This window comes from Callithrix jacchus, chromosome 3 (genome assembly GCF_049354715.1).
Source record: "Callithrix jacchus isolate 240 chromosome 3, calJac240_pri, whole genome shotgun sequence".
In the NCBI taxonomy this organism is placed as follows: Eukaryota; Metazoa; Chordata; class Mammalia; order Primates; family Cebidae; genus Callithrix; species Callithrix jacchus.
In genome coordinates, this window is record NC_133504.1 from 3805429 (window position 1) to 3812931 (window position 7503).

General features: G+C 39.2%; 1 pseudogene; it reads left to right on the plus strand.

The window, feature by feature from the left end:
* The first annotated feature begins 1248 nt into the window (after positions 1-1248).
* On the plus strand, positions 1249-2873 carry LOC103787224 (L-lactate dehydrogenase B chain-like; annotated as a pseudogene).
* The last annotated feature ends 4630 nt before the right edge of the window (positions 2874-7503 follow it).

Here is a 7503-nt window from a genome sequence, read left to right on the forward strand (position 1 = left end):
ACCACCAGATCTTTGATAAACCTGACAAGAACAAGCAACGAAGAAAGAATTCCCTATTTAATAAATGGCACTGGGACACCTGGCTAGCCATATACAGACAATTGATACTGGGCACCACATACAAAAATCAGCTCAAAATGGATTAAAGACTTAAATATAAAACCCAAAACAATAAAAACCCTAGAAGAAAATCTAGGCAATAACCGTTCAGGGCACAGGCATGGGCAAAGATTTCATGACGGAAACACCAAAAGCAATGTCAATCAAAGCAAAAATGGACTAATTGGGATTTAATTAAATTAAAGAGCTTCTGTACAGCAAAATAAACTATCATCAGAGACAACAGAAAATCCGTGAAATGGGAGAAAATGTTCACAATTTATCCATCTGACAATGGTCTAATATCTAGCATCTCTAAGGAACTTGAACAAATTTACAAAAAACAACGACAACAAGAAAAAACGACCCAACCCCATTAAAAGGCAAAGGGCATGAACAGATACTCGTCAAGAGAAGACATACATGCAGCCAACAAACAAGTGAAGAAAGCTCAGCATCACTGATCATTAGAGAAATGTAATTAAAACCATAATGAGATACCATTTCTTGCCGCCAGTTAGATGTCGGTTATTAAAAAGTCAAAAAACGGCTGGGTGTGGTGGCTCAAGCCTGTAATCCCAGCACTTTGGGAGGCCGAGGCGGGTGGATCACGAGGTCAAGAGATCGAGACCATCCTGGTCAACATGGTGAAACCCCGTCTCTACTAAAAACACAAAAAAATTAGCTGGGCATGGTGGCGCGTGCCTGTAATCCCAGCTACTCGGGAGGCTGAGGCAGGAGAATTGCCTGAACCCAGGAGGCGGAGGTTGCAGTGAGCTGAGATTGCACCATTGCACTCCAGCCTGGGCAAGAGCGAAACTCCGTCTCAAAAAAAAAAAAAAAAAAAAAAGTCAAAAAACAACAGATACTGGCGAGGTTGTGGAGAAAAAGGAACACTTTCACACCGTTGGTGGAAGTGTGAATTAGTTCAGTCATTATGGAAGACAAACTAATGCAAAAACAGAAAACCAAGCACCGCATATTCTCGCCTATAAGTGGGAGCTGAACAATGAGGACACGTGGACCCTGGCAGGGAACAACCTACACTGTGGCCTGTTGTAGGGGATGGTGGGAGAAAGATGAACAGAAAGAATAGCTAATGGAACCACTATTTCTGCGGTCTCTAGAGCCTTCTCTCTCCTGTGCAAAATGGCAACTCTTAAGGAAAAACTCACTGCACCAGCTACAGAAGCAGAGGCAACAGTCCCACACAATAAGATCGCTGTAGCGGGTGCTGGACAAGTTGGTGTGGCCCGTGCTATCAGCATCTGGGAAAGACTCTGGCTGATGAACCTGATGTTGTGGAAGTTTTGGAAGATAAAGGAGAAATGATGGATCTGCAGCACGGGAGCTTATTTCTTCAGACGCCCAAAACTGTGGCAGATACAGATTATTCCGTGACTGCCAATTCTAAGACTGTAATGGTGACTGCAGGAGTCCCTCAGCAAGGGCGGGAGAGTCGTCTCAATCTGGCACAGAGAAATGTTAATGTCTTCAAATTAACGTCAAGTACAGTCCTGATTGCGTCACAATTGTGGTTTCCAACCCAGTGGACATTCTTACATATGTCCCCTGGAAACTGAGTGGATTACCCAAACACCGTGTGATTGGAACTGTATGTAACCTGGATTCTGAGAGATTTCGCTACCTTATGGCTGAAAAACTTGGCATTCATCCCAGCAGCTGCCACCGATGGATTTTGGGAGAAGGTGGCGACACGTGTGGCTGTGTGGAGTGGCGTGAATGTGGCAGGTGTTTCTCTTCAGGAATTGAATCCAGAAATGGGAACTGACAGTGAAAACTGGAAGGAAGGGCCGAAGACGGTGGTTGAAAGTGCCTATGAAGTCACCAAGCTAAAAGGATTTGCCGACTGGGCTATTGGGTTAAGTGTGGCTGATCTTACTGAATCCATGTTAAAAATCTATCCAGGATTCATCCCGTGTCAACGATGGTAAAGGGGACGTATGGCATCGAGAAGGAAGTCTTCCTGAGCCTTCCGTGTATCCTCAGTGCCTGGGGATTCACCAGCGTTATCAACCGGAGCTCAAGGATGATGAGGTTGCTAAGCCCAGGAAAAGTGCAGGTTCCCCGTGGGACACCCAGAAGGACCTAAAAGACCTGGGACTGCCGGGCGCGATGGCTCACGCCTGTAATCCCAGCACTTTGGGAGGCCGAGGCAGGTGGATCACGAAGTCGAGAGATCGAGACCATCCTGGTCAACATGGTGAAACCCCCTCTCAACTAAAAATACAAAACATTAGCTGGGCATGGTGGCACATGCCTGTAGTCCCAGCTACTTGGGAGGCTGAGGCAGGAGAATTGCCTGAACCCTGGAAGTGGAGGTTGCGGTGAGCCGAGATCCCGCCATTGCACTCCAGCCTGGGTAACAAGAGCAAAACTCTGTCTCTCAAAAAAAAAAAAAAAAAAAAAAAAAAAAAAACCTGTGACTGCTGAGCCCCAGGCTGTAGAAGTTTAAAGAGGGCAACGTGATTAACTCCGAGGCTTTAGTTTTCATCCGTGGACGTGAATGGCAGCTTGCTCTGATCTTCAGTATGTGAATTTGAGCTCACAGAATCAAGGCCTATGCTTGGTTTAATGCTTGCAATATGAGTTCTTGAACAAATAAAATGAACTATTGCAGTGTGCTTCTAAAAAAAAAAAGAATAGCTAATGGATGCTGGGCCTAATACCTGGGTGATGTCTGATCCATGCAACAAATCCCATGGCACATGTTTAATATATAACAACCTGCACGTGCACCCAGAAACTTAACATGAAAGTTGATGAAAAATAAAGTAAAATAAAATAAAATATTTTAAAGACAAAAAAAAAAAAAAGAAAAAGAACAGCTTCTGCTCTTAGGATAAATTACAGGAAAACTCAAGGGCTACGTGTTCCCACTCCAGTATTATTATTTGACAGCTTTGAACTGGTCACTGACTTTCCTTAACCCAGTTTCTATTCTGTATAATGGGCATAACTATGTGAGGCTGGCTTAGGGATAATATAGAGTGTATTTGCTCTTTCACGGATTTAAAATACCTGTAGGTGACTGGTGAGGAAGACGACAGGCCTCCTCATGGAATTGCTCTGGTTACTGTGCACCGGGCTGTACCCGACAGGCGTGAGTGAGGGTCAGAGGGAGAGACAGTGATGCTGGTGCTTGAGACGAGGAAGGAGGCGCCATGAACAGAGGGAGGTGACTGGGGCCATGTGTCCCCTCTCCTGTCTGTGATTCTGCTCCTTTATGGAAAAGCCCGGACACTTCTAGTCTATGACACAGCTTACCACTGAGACAGAGATGCTTTCTCATAACAGTGACAAGATGAGCTGAACCTCATTTTTTTTTTCTGGGAAGACTTCATTTTGTCTTTCTGTATTACAGAAAACTTGCTCAAATTTGCAAATACCTACACACAATGAAAGAATCATGCTCACAGATTTTGAAGCAAACTGGTATGGGTGCTTAAACACTTAAAGAATATCTTGAAAACAGGCCGGGCATGGTGGCTCACGTCTGTAATCCCAGCACTTTGGGAGGCCGAGGCAGGTGGATCACCTGAGGTCAGGAGTTTAAGACTAGCCTGACCGACATGGAGAAACCCTGTCCCTGTCTCTACTAAAAATACAAAACATTAGCTGAGCGTGGTGATGTATGCCTGTAATCCCAGCTACATGGGAGGCTGAGGCAGGAGAATCACTTGAACCTGGGAGATGGAGGTTGCAGTGAGCCGAGATTGCGCCACTGCACTCCATCCTAGGCAACAAGAGCGAAACTCTGTCTCAAAAAAAAAAAAAAAAAAAAAGAATATAATGAAAACACTAGATATGTTTAATCTGGACATTATTCATTCATTTAATAAGTATTTATCAAAAACAGTTGTGTTTTGAGTGCTGTACTTGACACTGGAGATTCAGTTATGATCAAGATAAGACATGGTCTCCATGATCCTGGAGCTTGTATATGAGACTCTGCTAGCTTCAAAAGAAGAAATCTAATTATTGTCAACATCAGTTGAATGAAACCCATTATGAGGATCCAGAGAACAACAGTCTTCACACGATATGATTCTGAAGCACATGATAATAAATGTGGCAGTCTACACAGAGACTGTCTTATTTTATGTAACAGGGACATGTGCGATAGTTTATTACAGCCTCCATGCAAATAGTTTTTGCTAAAATAATTCAAAGGGCCAGGTGTAGGAATAAAATAGAAAAGCAGCTGTATTTATTTGCATATATTTGCATGAACACTATACATTTTTCACAGGAAATTAGAATTTGTAAAAGTTATCTCAAAAATGCAAGTTTTGAAGTTTTCTTCTCTCAACGCCTTTTTATAATCGTATTCGTAGTTTCCCAAATACCCAAACCAGAGGTTTGGAATACATATTTAAAAGCTTTTCTTCACTAACCATACTAAAAAGATACAACATTTGCCTTTTAAAATGTAATAGATATGCAATCTTACTGAAATCTCAGCCCAGAAACAGTGATAACCAGAGTAATTATAGTGTCTAGTGCTGGGGAATGATAAAGGATGAAGTAGTGAGTTCCACATGCCACCCTTCTAAATTGGAGTCAAAGATGTGGTTCCACTTGAAAGCCTCTTCACGTCTAGACAGAATAACAAGGTTTTGGTGCATTTTTAACTAGTTCGGTCTTTCATTGGAGTTTCAGCTCTGTTGTTTTCTAATCATGGTTGTTATAATAGTAATTAACAGCAATAATAATACCAGATATCGTATGTTATTTCCTTGATATATAATAGTCACTTTCTTAACTGTCTTTGTCATTTTACTTAATTAACAGGAAAAAAGCTGCTATGAGGTGAGCAATGTAACTGTATTCATTTTCAGATGAGAAACTGCAATTTACAGAAGGGACCCAAACAAACATAGAATTAATAAACAGACTGGCTGGCATTCAAACTAGACAGTCTGATTCCAAACCTCAAAATCTCTACCTTAGTAAGAAAAACAGTAAGACAGAAATTAAAATAGAACAAACATATGGTTTGCTCTATTGAAGTACAAATGACTTGGGTTTGTCTTAAGAAAAACAAACCCAAGTCATTTAGATAGGAATAGAGATGGGATTTCATATAGATGTGAAGTGCTTATGTAAAAATAATTACACATTCTTTATATAAAAGATATGCATGAAGAAACATAAACATTAAGATAGATTGTGTTATTCTCACTCTTTATTGAAAGTAGTGATTTAGGCTGGGTGAGGTGTCTCATGCCTATAATCCCAGTACTTTGGAGGCCGAGGTGGGCTTATCACTTGAGGTCAGGAGTTCTAGACCAGCCTGATCAGTATGGTGAAACCCTGTCTCTAATGAAAATACAAAAATTAGCTGGGCTGTGGTGGCACACACTTGTCATCCTAGCTACTAGGAGGCTGAGGTGGGAGAATCGCTTGAACCTGGGAGGCAGAGGTTGCAGTGAGCTCAGATCACACCACTGAACTCCAGCCTGGGCAACAGAGGAAGACCCTGTCTCAAGAAAAAAGAAAAAAAAAAAGAAAGAAAGTCATGGTTTAGAATAAAAAACAAAATCAAAGTTATCAGCCAATTTAGACAATTAGCACTGTCTAATACCAAAACCAGACAAAGATACTACAAGAAAAGAAAATTACAGGCCAATAACCCTGTGAACACAGATACAAAACTCTTCAACAAAATATGAGCAATCCAAGTTCAGTAGCCATACACCATGGACAAATGGGATTTATCTCTAAGATGCAAGGATGGTTCAACATATGCAAATCAATATATGTGATACATTATATTAACAGAATAAAGATAAAACTCATATGATCATCTCAATAGATGAAGAAAAACCATTTGACAAAATTCAACATCCTTTCACAATAAACTCTCAACATTTTAGGCATAGAAAGAATGTACCTCAACATAATAAAGGTGATATGTGACAAATTCACAGCTAACGTTATACGTAAGGTGAAAAACTGAAAGTTTTTCTCTAAGATCAGGAACAAGACAAAGATGCCCCTTCTATGTAATACAGTACTAAAAGCCCCAGTTAGAGGAATTAGGCAAATAAAATGAATAAAATGTATCCAGACTGGAAAGGAAGAAGTAAATGGTCTCTGTAGATATCATAATCATATATAAAAAGCCCTAAAGACCCATCAAAAATATTTGAGAAATACATTCAATAAAGTTGTAGAAAACAAAGTCAATGTATAAAAGTTAGTAGTGTTTATATATACTATCTGAAGAAGTCAGACAGTTCATTGTTAGTATATATAAAGTGTTTATATATGTTTATCAATTTTGTTAGTATAGTGTTTATATATGTTTATAAATGTTGAAGTATACATAAAGTGTTTATATATGCTAGCAATGAACTGTCTGACTTCTTCAATGAAGAGGTTTATATAAACTAACATACATATAGTAAACAATCAAAACTATGCAACTTTACAACAGCAATTTAAAATGACCTGGCAATAAAATTAACTGAAGAGGTAAAAGATCTGTTCGTACACTGAAAACTATAAAAGACTGATAAAAGAAATAGAAAACTTTGCAACTAAATGGAGAGATATTTCATGTTCATGGATTGGAAGAATTAATATTGTTAAAATATTCATACTACTCAAAGTGGGCTATAGATTCAGTGCAATCCTTACAAAAATTTCAATGACAGTTTTCACAGAAGTAGAAGAAAAAGATCCTAAAATTCATGTGGAATTATAAAAGACCTTAAGTAGCCAAAGCAATCTTGAGCAATACAAACAAAGCTGAAAGCACCGCACTACCTAATGTCAAAACTATTACAAAGTTACAGTAATTGAAACAGCATGCTACTATCATAAAAACAGACACATAAACCAATGGAATAGAATAGAGAGCTTAGAAATAAAGGCACACATTTACAGTCAACTACTGTTTGACAAAAATGCCAAGAATACACAATGGAGAAAGGATAGTGTCTTTAATAAGCGGTATTAGAAAAACTAGATGTCTACATGCAGAAGGATGAAATTGGATCTTTTCTCACAGCATAGGAAAAATCAAGTTAAAATGGATTACACATAAAACCTGAAACTGTAAAACTGCTAGAAGAAAACAGGAAAAAAGCTTTTTGACATTGATCTAGGCAACGGTTTTTTTTGATATGACTTCAAATGCACATGTAACAAAAGCAAACATATACGATTTGGATTGTATCAAACTGAAAAGCTACAGGAGAAAAGGAAATTATTTCACACTGTTGATGGGAAGGTAAATTAGTATAGTCATTATAGAAAATAGTAGGATGTTGTACAAAAAATTACAAGTAGAACCATCATAAGATCCAGCAATCCTACCACTGGATATCTATCCAAAGAAAATGAAATCAGTATGTCAAAGAGATACATGCCTTT